At 43.2% G+C, this 23,145-nt stretch overlaps 1 pseudogene; it reads left to right on the forward strand.

The window, feature by feature from the left end:
- The first annotated feature begins 3,524 nt into the window (after positions 1–3,524).
- On the forward strand, positions 3,525–3,642 carry LOC124620945 (annotated as a pseudogene).
- The last annotated feature ends 19,503 nt before the right edge of the window (positions 3,643–23,145 follow it).

Consider the following 23,145-nt stretch of genomic DNA (forward strand, 5'->3'; position numbering starts at 1 on the left):
TCACATCCAGTAGCATAGACAAACATCTCAGGAACGACCTCATAAAATTGTTTGTTTGGACTGTGCTGCTGTATGGAAGTGAAAAATAGACATTCGGAGAAGCAGAAACAAACAAAATAACAGCCTTTGAAATGTGGTGCTACCGCTGTATGTTCCACAAGATGTCAAACGAAGAGGTGCTCCACAGAGTCGAGGAAGTGAAGCCTTATCTCTTGAAGCTTTTATCTTCTTATGGGACCAAATTGCTAAGGTCATCGGTCCTTAAGCCTACACGCTACTTAATCTAACTTAGACTAACTTACGCTATGGACAACACACACAACCATGCTCGAGGGAGGATTCGAACCTCCAACTGGGCGAGCCGCACGGACCGTGACAATGCGGCTACCCAGCACGGTCCTGAAACTCTTCAAACACACAAGGGACAGCGTCCACCGTCTGCTGAGGCATGGTGGTATCATGAAACATATAATTTAAGAGACTTGTTTAAGGAAAAGTACAAGAGGCAGACCGAGACTAGAATACATCTGGGCCGCGCGGGATTAGCCGAGCGGTCTCGGGCGCTGCAGTCATGGACTGTGCGGCTGATCCGGCGGAGGTTCGAGTCCTCCCTCGGGCGTGGCAGTGTGTATTTGTCCTTAGAATAATTTAGGTTAAGTAGTGTGTAAACTTAGGGACTGATGACCTTAGCAGTTGAGTCCCATAAGATTTCACACACATCTGAACATCATAAATACATCTGGGAGATCATGGAGGATATCAGCTGCGCCATCTCTACTCCTCTCAAGAGGAAGGACGAAGGCTGAAATACATGGTAAGCTGCTGCAACCAATCTGATGACTGAAGAACTAAGAAGAAAAGCGGTTTATACAAAAGAATGGGCTACCTGGTTTAGAACCTTTCCTCTGATTAACGTGTTTCCTTATACACTCCTGGAAATGGAAAAAAGAACACATTGACACCGGTGTGTCAGACCCACCATACTTGCTCCGGACACTGCGAGAGGGCTGTACAAGCAATGATCACACGCACGGCACAGCGGACACACCAGGAACCGCGGTGTTGGCCGTCGAATGGCGCAAGCTGCGCAGCATTTGTGCACCACCGCCGTCAGTGTCAGCCAGTTTGCCGTGGCATACGGAGCTCCATCGCAGTCTTTAACACTGGTAGCATGCCGCGACAGCGTGGACGTGAACCGTATGTGCAGTTGACGGACTTTGAGCGAGGGCGTATAGTGGGCATGCGGGATGCCGGGTGGACGTACCGCCGAATTGCTCAACACGTGGGGCGTGAGGTCTCCACAGTACATCGATGTTGTCACCAGTGGTCGGCGGAAGGTGCACGTGCCCGTCGACCTGGGACCGGACCGCAGCGACGCACGGATGCACGCCAAGACCGTAGGATCCTACGCAGTGCCGTAGGGGACCGCACCGCCACTTCCCAGCAAATTAGGGACACTGTTGCTCCTGGGGTATCGGCGAGGACCATTCGCAACCGTCTCCATGAAGCTGGGCTACGGTTCCGCACACCGTTAGGCCGTCTTCCGCTCACGCCCCAACATCGTGCAGCCCGCCTCCAGTGGTGTCGCGACAGGCGTGAATGGAGGGACGAATGGAGACGTGTCGTCTTCAGCGATGAGAGTCGCTTCTGCCTTGGTGCCAATGATGGTCGTATGCGTGTTTGCCGCCGTGCAGGTGAGCGCCACAATCAGGACTGCATACGACCGAGGCACACAGGGCCAACACCCGGCATCATGGTGTGGGGAGCGATCTCCTACACTGGCCGTACACCACTGGTGATCGTCGAGGGGACACTGAATAGTGCACGGTACATCCAAACCGTCATCGAACCCATCGTTCTACGATTCCTAGACCGGCAAGGGAACTTGCTGTTCCAACAGGACAATGCACGTCCGCATGTATCCCGTGCCATCCAACGTGCTCTAGAAGGTGTAAGTCAACTACCCTGGCCAGCAAGATCTCCGGATCTGTCCCCCATTGAGCATGTTTGGGACTGAATGAAGCGTCGTCTCACGCGGTCTGCACGTCCAGCACGAACGCTGGTCCAACTGAGGCGCCAGGTGGAAATGGCATGGCAAGCGGTTCCACAGGACTACATCCAGCATCTCTACGATCGTCTCCATGGGAGAATAGCAGCCTGCATTGCTGCGAAAGGTGGATATACACTGTACTAGTGCCGACATTGTGCATGCTCTGTTGCCTGTGTCTATGTGCCCGTGGTTCTGTCAGTGTGATCATGTGATGTATCTGACCCCAGGAATGTGTCAATAAAGTTTCCCCTTCCTGGGACAATGAATTCACGGTGTTCTTATTTCAATTTCCAGGAGTGTATCTGCGTATCTATCCCTTTTTACAATTTTCGTACCGATCAACAATGTAGTGAGATAAAATGAAGCGTTTCGATGACGCTGAAGTTATTAAGGTCCGTTTACATGAGCCATATTTTATGGAAATGTGTGGCCGCAATAGTACTGCCGTCAAACCTCTACAATACACTGCAATACTGAGGTACAGCCAGAAAGTATTGCTGATGAAGAAGGCTGCTGCAGCTAGCTATCACAGTATGGCCTGTGTGTTGCCGGTGTTATCGTCCAAGGGGGTGAGTATATTTCGCATGGCCGGGCCACATCTACCTCTGTCCTTGTTTGTAAAAACTTCCGTCTCACTCTCTATCTTGCTTTCTTCTTTGTCACGTCGACAGGCTGCAGTACCAAGTCACGTGATCTGAACAGTGTAACATTATTATTTCGCTTCAGTTGAAATGTGGCGCATCTACGGAAAGACACTCGATTGTTTTGTTGTCTACAGGAATTTTGAAGTAGACAAACGAAAGAACCATGAATTTCATAAATGTGGTACGTACATCCACAGCAATACGCCAAGAATACTGAACGTTATGTATACAAAGACCACAGTCTGAAAACACACTACTCGCTGCCACAGCCATAGTAGTATATCTGCAGCAGTGAGATATAATTGCATTCCACCTAAGTTCTTGAGAATTTTAAACTTTTTTGAAGATTACCCACATATCTTTCTGTGTCTACGGGCAGATACTTGCAAGTTTCTTTTTTTTTATTGCGGTCTCTGTATAAATTACTTTTTCAGTCTCATAACTTTAGTCGTAGGTGCACCACGTTTATGAAAATCGTAGCTCTCTCAATGTGCTGCTGAACCACAATAAAATATTAGCATGAACCTTTGATTGTTATTTCAAGCTGCTTAAATTAATTCATTGAATCTTTCCACTAAAACTTTACGAAAGAGCAATACAACGAGACATATCCATGAGAAGTATAATTTATAACGCTTTAGACAGTGTACCGTGTACTTCAAGACGGAAACAGGTCATGTGTCAGATAATATAAGACCTGTTGTTACAAGCCGGGCTGTCACTAAAAAATTGCGTGCTCACTGGTCATGTAGCGAAATTCGTAAATTAAATAAAAGAACATTAGAATACTGCCTTTGAGACCAATACTTGTAAATTTTTATAATGTTCTAGGCAACGGCCTTGTCGCAGTGGATACACCGGTTCCCGTCAGATCACCCAAGTTAAGTGCTGTCGGGCGTGGCCGGCACTTGAATGGGTGACCATCTGGGCTGCCATGCGCTGTTGCCATTTTTCGGGGTGCACTCAGCCTCGTGATGCCAATTGAGGAGCTAGTAGCGGGTCTGGTCAAAGAAAACCATCATAGCGACCGGTAGAGGGGTGTGCCGACAACACGCCCCTCCTATCCGCATCCTCAGTGAGGATGACACGGCGGTCGGATGGTCCCGATGGGCCACAGAGTGCTTTGCTTCATAATTTTCAGCTTCTATCCTCGCGTTTGATAGAGAGTACAAACAATAGCCACAATTTTTGTAAGTAACCTAAAAGGCAACGAAACTACTATAGAATACAAAATGGCACTTAATTCATCAAAACATTTAGTTTCAGAATCTGCATATCTGTAAAAATATTTACCTTTTGAGAGTTAAAATTTTATCAGAAAGTCTGGAGGACGGAATATTCGCAGTACACACTAATCTTGCCAAATTTATTGTGGTGAATTTTAATTAATGCAAACATGGAATATTTAAATGAGTCTTAATACGAAATTAGAAATACAAATTGATTTTCACAAACCTTGATGCCAGAATCATCTTTGGATTTTTCATTACAAAAATTACTTGCGGTACTCCCAGAATAAGGCAAATATTACAACGTAACCTTGTGTTCAAAGTTTTCAAAACAACCACTGAGTTTAAGTTCCTTTTACTTTCAAAAGCGGGTAAGATAAATTGAATTGTTGTAGCTATTGATCGTTACATAAATGTCGAGTTGTTATCTTAAAATCACCAAGATCTGTCTTGTATTTTAAATAAATTTGGTTGTTCATTGGTCACCTGCGTAAGAAGTTTGAAAATTTATATTTTTAATGACTCTGGACTAAATGCGCCACGTATAGGAGGAGAAACTGCATGTTACACAGGAAAGACACAATTACGTAGCGCTAACTTATGTCGTAGTGATGTGCAGTATTGACACTAATGGTGAAATGTTTATCAGCTTGACTCACAAGTGGAAGCTGATGATTGAATAACGGAGACAAATTAACTGAACTTACGGCGACTTATAGTGCTTCTGGAAACTGACCCCAGCACGCGCAGAACTGCACAGCCGAGATGAACCAGGAGAAGACAACTGCGCAGTTTCAACGCCCACGAGAACATCGAGAACTATGTCAAGTATGTTGAACTTGCTCAATTGTCTCGCAAAGTCGGGAGTAGAAGTACTGATCTCAAGCCAGGCGTGACAGCACATACTAATTCCAGTCGAAATTCCGAGTAAGCTTGCAATTTTAAAGAAGTACATCAGACTTCTTTATGGATCACCAACAGCCAAAAACTGAGGGGAGCTCGACAATCCAATCTGGTAAACATTCATACTGATAGCGATCGTAACAATTCTCGGACGAAATACTGTTACGAAGTATTCAAAATCGTGTTTTAATATTCTGGGAAAGTTATGTATCCAATCTCAGTTCTAGAATCTAAATTTCAGAAGCAGTTCGATTTCTTAAAAAAAGAACGCACCCGTAAAGCCTAATTTCTCTTTTTCTTGCAAATTTTTTGCCAGTGGGAATACAAACGTTGGAAACGAGCACTCATGTGCACACCAATTTTCGTACACTTTGCGGTGGGGGGGGGGGGGGGGGGGGGGGAAGGAGGGCGCAGTGTGGTGCGTGTAAACACTTCTGGCTCAGAAATGTATTGTCGCTAACATTGCTGGCAACAGTGAACGGCAATGTTGTCGAACATGTGGCGAGAAATTCCGGCCAAGATTTCGGGGCACTATTGTCGGAGATGTGCAATTTCTATGGCCCGTATAAACGTTAGCAACGCGGGGGGAAAAGCAGTCTTTTCCGGTTTACGGAAACATCTCGGCGTTCCCTTAGCTGAATTGTCAGCGCGTCTGACTGCGGGCCCGGATATTGCTATTCATTAGACTGTAGATTTCATATTCATCATTTACGGTTATGACTGTGCACGTCTAATAAATCATGTATAGTTTTTCTTTCTTACTGATTTGCATTTCCTTACCGTTTTCTGATGTAGGGCCTATAGAAAATATCGATTAATTTACCTAGGTACTGCTTCCTTCCCACAAAAGTCTGATATCTGTCTGTGGTCTAAGATTGTCATCTACGAACAATAAGTACCAAAAATATTTGTGAATTATTGTAAACCACCAATGTTCTTTCGCGCTGGATAACTTTATGATTTTCCAAGTGGACTTTACTTACCTAAATAACTTATCGGTTCGCTGTGTTGAATGAAGTCGCATTCTATTTGGTATTTTTTTGTAAGTAGACATAACATTCTTACTAAGTGTATAACCCAAATATTTTTATGATAACCAACAATTTACATATCCTACATGTGGAGGATAGATCAGCAGTGTCTCCACACTACTTTCCATTACTCATCAACAAAGTTGTTGGGGAATCTATGATTCGGTAACTGTGTGTTCTTAGCCAATATCGAGACGAGATAAATCATCATGCTTTTTTCACCCAACGAAGTAGATGAATATCAGTATCATTATTGTGTGGAACATTTTTTCCTTTATATTTCTATATACATCTATTGTAGAACAAGATTATCTCCTCTTTGACAACGACCATATATCCATCAAAGATCGTTCATGCGAAACTCAATTTGCATTTCCCTCAAATGACATCCTGAGAACCATGGATGCACCCGATATAAGGCATATATAGTGCTTCCTAACTTTCGAAAAACATTTGAGTCAGTATCACACTAACGTTCAAGTACGATCATGTGGAGTATCACACTAAATTTTTCATTGTATTGAGGATTTCTGGATGGACACTCATTGAAGATATAGAAGTAACTTCAGGTGAGCCCCAGGGAAGAGTGCTGGGACAATTGGCCTCCGTGTTGTTTATTAATGACGTGAAGACAATGTTAATGGTAACCTCAGTCTTTTTGGAGACAATGCAGTGTGAAAACATCTGCTCAAATATTCATTCAGGTATTGATAAAACTTCAGAGAGTCCAAAGGACAACAACCTAATTTACAAGTCCACAGATGTAAAAATGTGTGCTTTTAGAAACGTAAAGACGAAATTGACTTTGACTATAATGTCAGTGTATCATAATTATAGCCGGTCAACCGGTCAACACAAATATGAGTGTAACATTTTTAGGGATATGAAATGGAATGATCACATACTCTTCATCGTATATAAAACAAGTAGTGGTAGACTTTGATTCACTGGTAGGATACCGGTAAATTTCAAGCGGTATACAAAGGAGGTAGATTACAAAACATACGTGCGCTCGATCCTAGAATATTGCTTAAGTGTGTATGACGCATAGTAAATAGCAAAAATGGAAGATACTTAAACTGTACGAAGAACAGCAACGCGATTGTTTGCATGTTATTTGTCCCATGGGAAAGCGTCGCTGCTAAAAAAAAACAACCAGGCGACACATGAAGATAGGCGTCACCTATTCCGTGAAAGCGCACTTAAACCGATTCAACAGACGGTATTAATCAGGGATCTAAATATTCAGGGTGTTAGGGATGTAAGTACAGATTCTTCCGCTGATGACTAAGGACAGCGTACTGAACTACTTCAGTATTTAGTTCATTTTCAGACTAATAATTATAGGTATTTTTAGCTTGGTTGCTTCCTCCAGGAAGGCGAAGCACAAGAAAGCAACTAATGTTTATTGTGCTCTGGGCAGGAGGTCAGGTACTGTAGTGTGCACGTATGGAGACAAAATGGATAGTCTATGCTAACAGGAGTAATTCACTTCGTAGCGTTGTTACTATGCTGCTGAAAACATCAGAGTAGATTAAGTGATGTATTTCCCTGAAGACTGCCAGACGCATAGAAAAAAAATCAACTAACACACTGAAGTGGATACATATTAAGGCACCAGTGATCAATATATCTGCGTATTACAGCCAGTTATCTATCGCAACCAGTTATGTATCGCTCCCGAAGGGATAGTGAAGACAAAATTAGATTAATTACAGCTTGCACACAGACGTTCAGGGGAGTCATTCCTCCCGTGCTATATAAGCGAATGGATTAAAAAGATACCTTCATACCTGGTACACTGGTAAGCACTCTCTGCCTTGCACTTCATAGCAGTTTTCAGAGTCTATAGTACGTATCATAGCTAAAAGCGAAAGCTGACACGGCAAAAAATACACGATTATAGAAGAAAATAGAATCCCATGATAGAGAAATGTGATAGATGCATGATGGTGCACCGGAACGTGTAAGATGACATGGTCCAAGATGGATAGGTCGGACAGGACCAATACCTTAGCCTCCAAGGTCGCCTAAACTCTCTCTTCTGGATTTTGTAGTGTGGCGCCATCACAGAAGTGAAGCGTACAACTCTCCACTTACGGCTGTTGAGAAACTAATCCAGATAATGTTGTCTTGTTAACGAGATGATGCAGTGGTGTTAGTAAGAATTTCGTAGCTCACTGCAGAGACGAGCATAGTACTGCATCGAAGGAAGGAAAGAAGGAAGATTTAGTTTAACGTCACTTCGAAATCGAGGTCATTAGAGACGGGGTACAAGCTCGGATAGTGTCAAGAATGGGGAAGGAAATCGGCCGTGACGTTTCAAGGGAACCATCCCCGCATTTTCCTGTAACGATTTGGAGAAATCACGGAAGATATAAATCGGGATGGCCAGACGCGAAATTGAACCTCCCCCCGAATGCGAGTCAAGCCGTAATAACTATTGCGCCATCTCGAAGGACGATGACGAGACTTAAGACACCATCATTAACAGGCAGGAGAGTACAGTAAATTGTAACTTGTAATATTCTGAAGCAATATTTATTTCTTGTTGAGGTAGACCTTAGGTGAAATTTTAAAACAATTAGAGAGGGACTTAATCGAAAGGTTTACATTTTGAATGCATAAAATAAAGGAAGTAATACGTATGGGATGGTTGGCTGAAGGACGCCGAAAGGTAGGTCCGGTCGCTTCGTTGGAAACGATTCTGTTTCTTCGCGCACGTTGGAACTTTCCTTCGCGAAGTATGAGAGTTATGTGTTGAGTGTATCTGTTGAGTATAGGTATGTGAAATCGGTGCATGTAGTGTGTGTGTGTGTGTGTGTGTGTGTGTGTGTGCGTGTGTGTGTGTGTGTGTGTGTGTGTGTGTGTGGTCGCATATTAGTGTCGCATGATGATGAGTAAGGGAGAGGGTGAAATCCTGCTCTGGCACACAGCCTGCTCCTCCCGATTAGCACGCCGGGCTACGTTCTCATCTGACCGATGGACGGATTACTGGCAGTGTCACATGTCCTCAATATGCGTGACACAGCAGAGAAGTCTGGAATTGGCGAAGGATCTTCACACCACCGTCTATAATTCTACTGCCAGTGAAAATAGGCGATGAAAATTTCTTCAGCCACCAAGATTCGCTTCGGCCACCTCTAAATTGAGCGCCACCGCAAAGATGCACGTTAGTGAGATGAGCTCGGCTACGGATGTGGGTTGCGTGCCAAGACAATATTTCATACTGTAGTCACTGCCGGATCGTATCCACATACTCGAAATCATCTTACAATTGCTCGCTGCGGGGTGACGCCTAGCTTTCAAATATTTGGTGCACTTGTTACAACCGTGGGTGGAACAATAATTCCCACCATCGAGTAACCTGCTTTAATTCTCATGGTTTAGAGTGTAGTACAGTTCAGTTTATCGTAGTAAGAATAAAGCAGATTCCCTTTTTTCGTTGTACGACTCTAGTAGGTGTCCATTTTTGCAGAATGAAATTCGGTAGATTTGCAGTGACACTTTTTATGTTTCTTGAGTGACTCATGAAAATTGTTTCTCTTTGTGTGTACTTTTTTTAATATTTCATCTATGCAAGTGTACTTCATGGGGAAATATGATTTAATTTATAAAATCACTTCATTTTCAGAAGACATGCATAGAAGAAAAAAACAATCTTAATGCAATTCAATTTATTGGTTCAAATGGCTCTGAGCACTATGGGACTCAACTTCTAAGGTCATCAGTCCCCTAGAACTTAGAACTACTTAAACCTAACTAACCTAAGAACATCACACACATCGATGCCTGAGGCAGGATTCGAACCTGCGACCGTAGCGGTCGCGCGATTCCAGACTGTAGCGCCTAGAACCGCTCGGGCACCCCGGCCGGCTTCAATTTATTGTTGATACAGATGCATGTGCACATAAATACCGTAGCACATAATAACAGTGCTTGTGAATTTAATGTAGGCTCAGAAGTGAAGCGCTACAAGATGATGCATATATATTACAGCCTTTCAATTATTTAATTTTTTGAATCGTTCAAACGGCTCTAAGCACTATGGTACTTAACATCTGACGTCATTAGTCCCCTAGACTTAGAACGACTTAAACCTAACTAACCTAAGGACATCACACACACCCATGCCCGAGGCAGGATTCGAACCTGCGACCGTAGCAGCAGCGCGGTTCCAGACTGAAGCGCCTAGAACCGCTCGACCTTTTTGAATGGATTTATCCAATTCATAATGGGGTGAGAGGTCTATAACAGTGAATGGCGAGGTCTTCCTGTGATTGCTGGCTGTCAAGTGAGCTGTGTAGACAGCCAGCGCAGCGGATTTGGTAGCTGCAGCGAAGATTTTGCCCTCGGCGTGTTGCGTCGCTCGCGCTCTCAACATGAAACAGGAAAACAAAGACACATGAAACATACATTTCATCCAACATTGTATTACGCACATAACACCATTTAAATTCATATAGCACCTCGTTAACATATGCTTTTTAACTACTAACACTTCTCACCTCCATGCATTGTTTGAAACTACTGTAACATGAAACGCACATAATCTTATCATACGACATCACGAACCCATGTTTACTGGAATGTTATTGCTTGTGTGATTGTATACCTTAACCTGTGTCAGTGTGCGCTGTTAATTACGATACACCCTGTAGATCTGGACATAGATGTAGACTTATGATGGCTGAAATTCGATGTTTAACGAATCATCTTCAGGATACAATATCCTCTTCAAGAGAGATGTAAACAGCTTCCAGTGAGTAGTCCGGTGAGCGCAGGGGGGGGGGGGGGGGCGCAGCTGAGTCGTCCCCTTGCGGTCCGTGCCCTTCCCAGTGACTCCGGGCCGGAAGACTTCCCGGACAGAGCGGCCGCTGTTCGTGTGTGGCTCGTTATCGGCGTGGCGGCGTCGCGGAGTCCTTGGCGCGGGGGCGTAGCTGACGGCGCGACCTCGCCGTGTTAGCACCGACGCGTCGCCGCTCTAATTCGTAGGCGCAGTCCGCGCAGGTCGCGCCCACTTGTAGGACGAATGTACTGTCAGCTGTAGGCCAAAGTCAGTGTCGTTGCGCTAGGCTCGTACCGTACCGTCCCCTGCACAACAAAACGTTTCTCAATCCTGCAGGAAGTAAACAAGCACTTCGTCCCTCCTGTTTACATGTGGTCATTACCTCCTCACTTTGACATTAACATGATAACAAACACACTCGATGGGATGTTTTTAAGATCCTCCTGTGCGAATGATTTTCTAAATGTGAAACTCGAAATGCCAGTCCACCTTTTTCAACCTTCTATTGCCCACCACACTGGTCGATTAGTGACTGGACAGAAGCCTTCGACCCGCTTAGTGATTTTCAGTAGGACATGAATATTCTTGGGTTCTCGACAGGATCTTCCGGCAACGTACGTCTGTGGAAGATGATGTTGCATCATGCATCGACCTTTTTACAGACGCCCAAATTCGCTCTAACTTTTGCCTGTTGACGTTTCTACTTGATTTTCTGAACCGTGAGTTCAACAATCTCTATGCCCTCAGCATTTTCAGAATCTAGTTATTAAATCACGGTGGATCTCTTCCGTCCTTCATCCGCTTACTCACCACATACTTCTCCGGAGATCGATTTTAAATCAGCTTAAACGTTACCCATAATTCCTCTACGTCCATCGCATTTGAAGTACACGATGTACCTTGTACTAGTTTATACGTCGGTAGATTTTTCTTCCATTAAGAACGACATGCAGTGTCTTGTTTGCTAGGCACTTTTCAGTCCACCAAGCTTGTCTGATATTTCATACGCTCGTGTTAAAGTGCGCAATTCTATTAAACGCCTACCAGAAGTCAAGGACTCCTGCGCCGGCACCATCTCATTCACGGTTACTTGTTTCGTAGTGACTGTGATCACAGCGAGACTAACATCACAGAGCGAGTTCGGTTCAACGTCTTGCGAAATCCATGCTAATTCCTACACAGGGGACGAAAGACCCAAAGACGAGACCAAAAAACAAATTCTAGAAAAGACTGATGTCATCAGGATAGAGCTATATTTGCATGTGACTATTTGACGTCACTTCTTGAAATCGGAAATGACTTGCACGTAATTATTTTCAATTGAGCTGTTGTTAAGTCTGAATTCAGAAACCAATTCTTACCGGTTGAAGGACAAGGTTCTCTATCAGCTTAGATTGAATTCCAATTGCCGATAGTCCAATCACAATAAAGAATTTAACCATGGCAGTGTTTCCCAAATCATCCCTTCGTACGAAACGAAAAGCTTCAGAAAACTCGAAAATCAAGTCGTTGCCTAAGTTGTATTAAAGCAAAACACTCACGAGCACAATGAAAACACAGTTCCACTGATGTCAACGACATCAATTTAGCAGAGCCAAAAAGTTCGAACATGGTCTAATACTTTTTATTTCATCTAGCTTACATACGGTATTCTCACGATCACAATTTGTCGACCTGGAGTATATGATGTATATCGGGAAGAAAGAAGTGAATCAGACGCAGGAAAGAAGAATGCAAGATTTGTGTCTGTGGTAGTGTTGAGACCTTGCTAGGGAGTGTCGGGCGAGTTTTGCAATTCTTAAATATTCCTTAATCTTCTTGGTGGGTCTGAAGATTGTTTCGATCCCATACTTGGCCAGAACTTTCCCGATACGGTCCGGCAGTAGCCGGATGACCTCAGAAGACGTCTCCCGCAGATGGAGACGAAAAGTTAGGTGGAAATTTTATACATCGACCACGGCCTCTCAGCCCGGAAGTTTTAGCTGAAAGACATCACCGGCCGTGAAAGCCTACATCGTATGATTAAGCAGTGTCTCTATTAAGAAAACCTCCTATAAAACTGTTGCATCTGGGTCTACAGGGTGAAAAGTATTTAAACCGACAAACTCCGGGAGGTTGTAGGGGACGTCAAAACAAATATTTTTCCCTAATGTCATTTTTTCCTATGAGGATTATTTGAACTGGTGGAGGTCGTGTTACGCTGTTCAATTGTGAGAGGCCGTATTACGATTTTCAGTTGTTAGAGGGCGTATTACGCTCTTCAGTTGTAGGCAACTGCTGTCCATCAGTGTAGTAGTGCATTGTCTCTGTTTACTAATGGAGCGGTAACACCTGGAGTGAGTACACTGATATGATTGGTGCGTATTACGTAGCGCATCACAACGGACGAGCTGCACAGCGGGTTTATCAACAACAATATCCTAATCGCAGTATCCCGCATCATACGACCTTTGCTGCTGTGTACCAACGTCTGTGTGAGACCGGGTCATTTAGCAGATTACCTGGACAGAGACACCGTAGAACGCTGCAATTTGAGGAAGCTGTCTTGCAGCATGTGGAACGGGATCCTTCAACCAGCACTCGTGCAATTGCACGTAACATGGGGACGAATCAGACGAATGTAAGAACAGTCCTTCAAGAGCAATTGTTACTTCCATTTCACTTACAGCGTGTCCACAACATGGAACCAGATGATTATCCACCCAGAGCACAGTTTTCGCAGTGGTACCTGGAACAGTGTGAAATGCATCCTACATTTCCATCCTCTGTGTTGTTTACCGATGAAGCAACGTTCGGGCGTGATGGAGTCTTCAACATGCACAATTCGCATGTTTGGAGTGAGGATAACCCACTTGCCACAGTTGCTAGCGCTCATAAAGTGCGGTTCTTCGTTAATGTGTGGGTCGGTGTTGTTGGGGACTGTTTAATTGGGTCGTATCTGCTACCTAGGCCATTAAATGGCAGGCACTATTACAATTTTCTCGCCAGAGCATTGCCTGAATTGCTGGAAGACGTCCAGCTCCCTAGAAGACAACGCATGTGGTTCCAGCATGACGGGATGCCGGCACATTTCAGTCGTCGTGTACGTCGATTCCTGGATCGACGGTTCCCAGAAACGTGGATTGGCAGAGGTGGTCCTGTACCATGGCCTGCTCGATCCCCAGATATGTCCCCTCTCGACTTTTTGTGTGGGGAGAGATGCACAACCTTGTTTACGCAACTGCTGTTGCATCAGAAGAGGATCTGGTTGCCCGAATAGTAGCAGCAGCTGGAACAATCCAGGGTACTCCTGGGGTTTTTGCCCGTGTCAGACAGAACATGATTCGACGGTTTAACCTTTGTTTACGTGTCAATGGAGGCATTTTTGAAAATGTACTGTAATTGAAACTGGGTTGTTTTAATGTGTTGTCTCTTGGTCATAAAAAAATAGAAAAGTGCTTGTTGGTTTAATTAATTTACCACCAGAGAAATCTTCGGGTTTAAATACTCCTCATAGGAAAAAAGACATCAGGGAAAAATATTTGATTTGATGTGCCCTACAACCTCCCAGAGTTTGTCGGTTTAAATACTTTTCACCCTGTATAATGTTGATTTAGTCTTGTACCTCCTTCTGAAGTGATCCCATAGGGTACCGACATTTAATGGAGACACTATTATTTGACAGGGACTGATCAATATTATTAGTAAGTTCCCTTCGCCATACGGTGTAGAGTGACTTGCGTAGTTTATATGTAGAGAGGTCGATACAGAAATCTCTTCGACAGTGATAGAGACTTTACAAAAATCGGATATCGACCGCCACAAACGCAATTCAGCCTTCACACTGAATCAAATGATAATGGTATAAGGCTTATCAACTCTGCCACAGCTAGAAACATGAAAACAGCAAGTACGTCATTCCCCCATAACGACATACATAGAGCAATATGGACGTCACCAAATGGATTAACTAAGAACCAAATAGACCATGTTTTGATAGAGAAAACACATAAAATGGGAATAACAGGTTAGGACAATGAGTGTGGCTGAGATAGGATCAGACCATTCTCTTGCGCTAATAAAGATGAAACAATCATTACCGAAACCACCAAGTAAGAACAACAGTGGTAAAAGAACCCAAAGAGTAGATGTGAGTAGGCTAAAAGAGGAGGATGAAAATCAACAGTTTAAGATTAAGCTTAAAAATAGATTCGCTGAATTAGAGAATGACAACAATAGAAAAGAAGATGAAAGTATCAACATAAAATGGAAGAAGAAGACAACAGTTATGAGAGAGACATCGTATGAACTACTGGGAAATAATAATAATAGCAATATAGAGCGCAAAGCATGGTTCTGTAAAACATATAGGAAAGCAGTACAGGACAGGAAGAGAGCCCGACAGGAAAAGATGAACAATAACAACCATGAAAACCAAACAACATACAGGAAAGTCGCAAGAGAAATGAAGAGTATAATAAGGCGAGAGAAAAGAGCATTCATGTATAAACAGATAGGGAAGGCTGAGGAGGACTACAACCAGAACAATACTAACCAATTTTACTGGACAATGAATAGCTATAAAAAAGAGTACAGAGCTATGTCTGTGATAATGAAGGACGAGAATGGAAAACTGATCACTACGAATGAAGGAAATTTAGAGAACTGGAGGAAATACTTCAAAGAACTGCTGAACAATCCGGTAGATACCCACAACAATGAAAACAAGGCAGAAAACAATCAGAACGTACAACCATTAGTCGAAGAATCAACTGTGATGGAGATAAAGGAGGCAATAAAAAGACCAAAAAATGGGAAGGCCCCTGGCATAGACATGATATCAGCAGAGCTCATCAAAGAAGGGGGAGAGAAGATACATGAATGATTATACGAACTGTTAAAAGAGGTATGGAGAAAAGAAGTAATGCCGGAGGAATGGAAAGCTGCTACTATATATTCAATATACAGGAAAGGAGACAAAATGCTGACACAGAACTGTAGAGGGCTATCTCTCCTGTGCACATGCTATGAAGTATACTGAACAGGCTGAATGCACACATTGGGGAAATATTAGACACAGCACAAGCAAGGTTCAGAAAAGGTAACTCAACAATCGACCAAATATTCACATTAAGACAAATATTAGATAAGAACTGGGAGCACAGTCATGATACCTTTTGCCTGCTTATACATTTCAACACAGCATATGCCAGTATAGTAAGAGAGGTAATGTGAAGGATAATGGCAGAGTATGGGATATCTGAAAAGCTGATAAAGCTAACTAAAATGTGTGTGATACAATCAAAGTATAGAGTGAAAGTACAGGGGGAGTCCTCAGAAGCATTTGAAGTAAAAGTAGGAGTGGGACAGGGAGATATTATATCACCAACCCTGTCCAATTTGGCCCTCAGCAACACCCTGAGGAGATAACATGTGAAAGTGCAGAAGTCACCATAGGAAAAAAGATAAATGTCCTGGTTTTGCGGATGATATTGTGCTGATAGGAAAGAACATGAAAGACCTGGAGAAAATGGGGTCTGTGCTGATGGAAGAAGCTAAGAAAGTAGATAAGTATAAATGAAAGTAAAACAAAGTTCATGGTAGTAGGAAGAAGAGCTCATTTAGGACCAAACCATCTAAAAATAGGAAATCTAGCAATACAGAAGACATTCACCTACCTCGGTGTCAACATCAATCAACAAAACCTTATATAACAAGAGATAGTAACAAGAATTCAAGCTGGGGGAAGATGTCTAGGAGCTATGCAGAACATAATAAGATCGAAGTTACTCTCTAGACAGGCAAAAGAAGAATATATCAGACCATCATCGAGCCAATAGTGTGCTATGCAAGTGAGACATGGACCCTGACAAAGAAAAAGGAGAAAAAAACTCATCACTTTTGAAAATAAAGTATAGAAAAAATATATGGACCAGTGAAAGAAAATGAACAGTGGGGAATAAGGAAAAACAGAGAACTCAGACAATTATACACACTACCTGAAGTCGTAGCGAGTGTGAAAATTAATAGACTAAGATGGTACGGACATGTGAGGAGGAGATGGGAGAACACACTAATAAAAGCTGTAATGGATGGAGAAACTGAAGGAAAGAGACAACTGGCGGCAGAGAATAAGATGGAAGGATAATACCATGGGAGACATGCAGATACTCGGTCTGGCATATGAAGATGCGAAGACAGAAAAGCGTGAAAGACTGGACTGTGAAAGGACCGGCTGCGGTTTGTGTGGCCTGTATAAGTAAGTAAGTAAGACTGATCCCTGATGCTTGGAATTACACGTCTCTACATAGCTGTTGAGGGATGTATGCACTCCTCAACTAGCGCCATCTTCATGGAAACAAGAAATTCACCTCTAACGATTTTTCCTTTGCTGCCTTAGAACAGTTATGTGTTAAAGACACCTGTGTATGATCTTAACCTCCTTGGAAAAGCCCATTGCTGTCGTTTACAAGAGGTACGTACTAAATGTGATGATGAAATTCTTCCGCTGGGCAGTTATAACCCTCTTGGGAAACGAGAGCTGACAGGAAAGACAGCTCAGAGAGTTTGTATTTGCAAGCGAAGAAGGTCACTGCCTAACTAAAACCGTCCAGCTAGCTCGCATCCGGGTCTGTGTCTTCCATGACGACAGTATAAGCCTTGTTTTGTCGTGGGAAGGTGTTTGAGACCGAATCAGACGATGACGTCATATTCTGTTAAGGTACACGATTTTCATTCGGTTTTAACATCCTTTTACCACATAGATCAAAATGTTTTTACTGAAACAGTGTATCCTTAAGTGTAGCTTAGATTTATTTATGAGTTATCAGTCTTCTTACTCGTTCGATGATGCCCGTCACGAATTCCTCTCCCGTGCCAACCTCCTTATCTCAGAGTAACGCTTGCAACCTGCGTCTTCAATTATTTGCTGGATGTACTCCAATATCTGTCGTACTCTACAGTTTTTGCCCTCTACAGCTCCCTCTACTACTATGGAACTCATTCCCTGATGTCTTAACACATGTCCGATCATTCTCTCCCTTCTCCTTGTCAGTGTTCTCCACATTTTCTTTTCCCTCCGATTCTGCGCAGAACCTCCTCATTCCTTACCTTATCAGCCCACCTAATTTTCAACATTAGTCTGTAGCACCACATCTCAAATGCTTCGATTCTCTTCTGTTCTGGTTTTCCTACAGTCCATGTTTCACTACCAATACAATACTGTGCTCCAAATGACAGTCACAGAAATTTCTTCCTCAAATTAAGATCTATGTTTTATACTAGTGGAATCCTCTTGGCCAAGAATGCCCTTTTCGCCAGTGCTAGTCTGCTTTTGATTCCTCCTTGTTCCGTCCGTCATTAGCTGTTTTGCTTCCTACATAGAAGAATTCCTCAACTTCATCGCGAATCGTATCACTTGAATTTTAATTCCACTACTGAATCTTTCTTTCATTTCCATCATTGCTCCTTCGATGTTCGGATTGAACAGTAGGGGCGAAAGGCAACATCCCTGTTTTACAGCCTTATTAATCCGAGCACTTCGTTCTTGATCGTCCACTCTTATTATTCCCTCTTGGCTCTTGTACATATTGTATATTACCCGTTTCTAACTATAGCTGACCCCTATTTTTCTCAGAACTTCGAAGATCTTGCACCGTTTTACGTTGTCGAAAGCTTTTTCTAGGTCAACAAATCGTATGAATGCGTCTTGATTTTTTTTTTTTTTTTAGTCTTGCTTCCATTATCAGCCGCAACGTCAGAATTGCCTCTCTCGTGCCCTTACTTTTCGTAAAACGAAACTGACCGTCATCTAGTGCGTCCACAATTTTTTCAATGATTCTTCTGTATATTATTCTTATTAGCAACTTGGATGCATGAGCTGTTAAGTTGATTGTGTGGTAATTCTCGCACTTGTCAGCTCTTGCCGTCTTCGGAATTGTGTGGATGATGTTTTTCCGAAAATCAGATGATATGCCGCCAGACTAGTACATTCTACACACCAACGTTAATAGTCGTTATGTTGGCACTTCCCGAATGATTTTAGAAATTCTGATGGAATGTTATCTCTCCCTTCTGATTTGATCTTAAGTCTTCGAAAGCTCTCTTAAATTCTGATTCTAATACTGGATCCACTATCTCTTCTAAATCGACTAATGTTTCTTCTTCTATCACATTAGACAGATCTTCGCCTTCGTGGAGGCCTTCAATGTACTCTTTCCACCTATCCGCTCCCTCTTCTGCATTTAAAAATGGAATTCCCATTGCAGTCTTAATGTTACCACCTTTGCTTTTTATTTCAACGAAAGCTATTTTGACTTTCCTATATGCTGAGTCTGTCCTTCCGACAATCATTTCTTTTTCGATTTCTCCACATTTTTCGCGCAGCCATTTCGTCTAGCTTCTCTGCACTTCCTATTTATTTCATTTCTCAGTGGCGTGTATTTCTGTATTCCTGAGTTTCCCTGAACATTTTTGTACTTCCTTGTTTCATTGATCAACTGCAGTATTTCTTCTGTAACCCAATGTTTCTTCGCATTTACCTTCTTTGTGCCTATATTTTCCATCTCAGCTTGTGTGATTGCCATTTTTAGGGGCGTCCTTGGCTTAGATGCGCTATAATAAATATTTACGAAATTGAGTGATCCCTGAAAGCACCCGCGGAAGTGATTTCCCGAAGGTACTGAGTTCTTTATAGGCAAATGATTGCAACTGTGATTTGTTGAGTAGTCTGGGACACTCGCGAGTTGATTAATGAATTTCATGATGAATTATGCAGCTCTCGTCGGAATCTTATCTACCTGTTTTCACTAAACCAACAAGGCAAAGGTTCCTAACTGACAAACACCATTCAACAATCGGTTGGAACATTATTTACAAGGAACCTTCTACGTTGATGAAAAACACTTGTCAGCAGTCTTGTAATGAATCTCACCCCGCCACATGCCATCACCACAGCAATATTCATGGAACTTTCTACTTTAAATCATACTCATATGGGTTTTGCAGTTTTCACTGATTTAGTGACAGATCGATGATTGATAATGATATCAGGCCTCTTCGTTCACTGACAGTTGTTGGTTTTCAGAGCAATGTGTGTATTTTATCGTTTTCCAAGGTCTCGAGCAATGAACGTCTAGCTTCTGGAGAATCACTCACATGCTGTAAAGAATAGGTCGCGAACTCTCTCTTACTATTGCTGCTGAGCAATTCTGTGGGGAACAGTTGTCAATACCGCCACACGACACCAGTGTCACTAAGTAAAATAATTACCTTGAGCAGCTGTTATTCGCTGGGGCGCGACGCAGAAAGATATCCTTAACCTAATATCGCGCAAATATTAGTTTGTGTCCAATGTGAAAGCTACTTGTAGAAGCAAGCTACATATTGGGCTACACCTTCGGCATCACTTTCTTTGTCATACGCAACGGCGTAGAACTTACAGCCTAGCGGAGTGGCCGCGTGGTTTGAGGCGTCCTATCACGGACTGCGAGGCCCCTCCCGCCGGAGGTTCGAGTCCTCCCTCGGGCATGGGTGTGTGTTGTTCTTAGCGTAAGTTAGCTTAAGTAGTGTCTAAGGCTAGGGACCGATGGCCTCCGCAGTTTGCACCCTTAGGAATTCACACACATTTGAACATTTTAGAACTTATAGCTATGTCTTAAATCGAATACTTTCACCAGTCCGAGGTCTTCCTCAATATTAAATGAGTCTTGGCATTATTATTGAAAGTGTGAAGTTCGTTATTATTAATATTATTATTATTCAGTGTTGCGCTGTTCAACTTCAGGTAGCGATAGTTTTCTCTCCATCTCTACTCACAATGTCTCAGGTGAGCGAGAAGATCTCTCTTTCTCTTTTGAAATTTGGCTTTTACAGTTTGCGTATTGTGCATATGAAAATAAAATGATGAGCCGGGGCGAGAGAAGAACGAGACTTTCTGAAAACCATATACTGGTTGCAGTTTCATACCAATAACTGCTAATTCGGCGAGCATACTCGATTCGAAATCGAATGTTACCAATCAGTGCATACCGCTTAACGTGCAGATGAAACGAAGAAGACATGCAAAATAACGCTTTCTACTCAGCACTTCACACTGATCAGGAGTACCCGGAAACTACTATATAACGGGGAACTGACAGTGAGATGTTACCGAAAGGCGGACCCGCCAATATAAGAGGAGACGGGAAATGTGCTGTCGGTGGAGAAGCAGCAACAGCATAATGGAGCTGTCAGCAGAGCTTAGTGACTTCGAACATGAACTAGTCATTGACTGTCACCTGACTAACAAATTCAGCATTTTTAGAGTTCTAAACACATCTAAGTTGAATGTTGGTGATTATGAAGTGCAAAAATAGGAGAAAAAGCACATCTAAACCAAGACCTGGTAGAACACACGTACTGGCGGACTACGACTCTCGAGCATTGCGGACAGTCCAGGTACCACAGTGACTGTGCATAGGCAGTTAAAAAGAATGAGATTCAGCAGTGGAACAGGTCCTAAATTACACATTTCTGCAGTCAATACTAAGCGGCACTTGAGGTGATGTGGAGACCGCTCCCGCCGGACAGTGTGTGGCTGGGAACGCGTGGTTTGGAGGATGAATCGCGCTGTATCCTGCGGCAATCAGATGTAAGTCTTTGGGTTTGGCGAGTGACGTTAGCTGTGAATGGATACGAATACATTTTACACCACCGTGTGTTGCGTGCAGTAGAACAACACTTCGAAAACGATGCATGTTTGCATCAGCGCAACAGCGCCTATTGTCAGTAAGTAGCACCCGTGAACCCATGGTTTGTGCACAGTAACGTTCCCACTGTCCCGACCTGAACCCAATGGAACACCTTTGGGATGAGTTAGAACGTCGACTTCCTCCAGACAAACGTCATACCTTCTCTGGTTTCGGCTCTAAAGAAAGAATCGGCTGCTATTCCTGCAGCAGTGTTTAAGCCGTCATAAAGGTGAACATTGGACACTAACAGGTGTCCGAATACTTTTGATCACTTAGCATATCATCTTCCACCATATTAATAGTGGAACTACTTTCTTTAACGTCATCGTATAAATTGTAATAGTTTTACATCTTCGGAATAGGTAAACTATAATCTTGCTAACATCCTTTTTCTCGTGACATTCGGTGAGATTTTCGGTAAAGAATACGTTAAACGACCAGTCATAATTTTCTTTAGTTCAGAAGAGCTGTAGCTTAATGCTGTCTTCTCAAAGCTTTGGACGAGTCTTTTCAAGGGGAGCCCATTGCACGCAGTACGTTTATTACGCTACGATGAACTGGAGTAATTAGCAGTAAGATGCCTATCGTCTCCATTCAGAAGCCATCATTAACACTATTTAAGCACTTTGCTGCCTCTAAGTCGTTCAGGACCCAGCGGAGGTGCAAGGACGCGAGCAGCAGACGAAACAGTTCTTTTTGAGTTACCAGTCTTCTCCATAACGACAATTGCTTTGGAATTAGCAATTGCTTTGAAGAAAGAACATGAATCCATAAAAATCGGCATAAAGCAATTACTCATTGAAGAAGACTGAATTTTTGTATTACATATAAAATTAGCGAACTTCGTGACCGAGAATTCAAATATACACTGAAGCGCCAAAGAGACTGGCATGGTCATGCGTATTCAAATACAGACATATGTAAATAGTCAGAATATGGCGCTGTGGTCGGCAACGCCTACATAAGACAACAAGTGTCTGGTGAAGTTGTTAGATCGTTTACTGCTGCTACAATGGCAGGTTATCAAGATTTAGTGAGTTTGAACGTAGTACAATAGTGGGTGCACGAGCGATGGGATACAGCATCTACGAGGTAGCGATGAAGTGGGGTTTTCCCGTAGGACCATTTCACCAGTGTACCGTAAATATCAGGAATCAGGTAAAACATCAAATCTCCGACATCGCTGCGGCCGGAAAAAGATCCTGCAAGAATGGGACCAACGACGACTGAAGAGAATCCTTCAATGTGACAGAAGTGCAACCCTTCAGTAAACTGCTGCAGATTTCAATGCTGGGCCATCAACAAGTATCGGCGTGCGAACCATTCAACGGAACGTAATCGATATGGGCTTTCGGAGGCGAAGGCCCATTCGTGCACCCTTGATGACTGAACTAAACAAAGTTTTACGCCTCGCCTGAACCCGTCAACGCCGACATTGGATTGTTGATGACTGGAATCATGTTTCCTGGTCGGACGAGTCTCGTTTCAAACTGTATCGAGCGGAGGGATTTGTGCGGGTATGGAGACAACCTCATGAATCCATGGACCCTGCACGTCAGCAGGGGACACTTCAAGCTGGTGGAGACTCTGTAACGGTGTAGGGCGTGTGAAATTGGAGTGAATGGGGCCCCTGATACGTCTAGATACGCCTCTGACAGGTGATACGCACGCAAACATCCTGTCTGATCACCTGCGTCCAGTCATGTCCATTGTGGATTCCAACGGATTTGGGCAATTCCAGCAGGACAATGTGACACCCCACACGTCCAGAAATTCTACAGACTGGCTCC

The sequence above is a fragment of the Schistocerca americana genome, chromosome 6 (assembly GCF_021461395.2).
Source record: "Schistocerca americana isolate TAMUIC-IGC-003095 chromosome 6, iqSchAmer2.1, whole genome shotgun sequence".
Classification (NCBI taxonomy): Eukaryota; Metazoa; Arthropoda; class Insecta; order Orthoptera; family Acrididae; genus Schistocerca; species Schistocerca americana.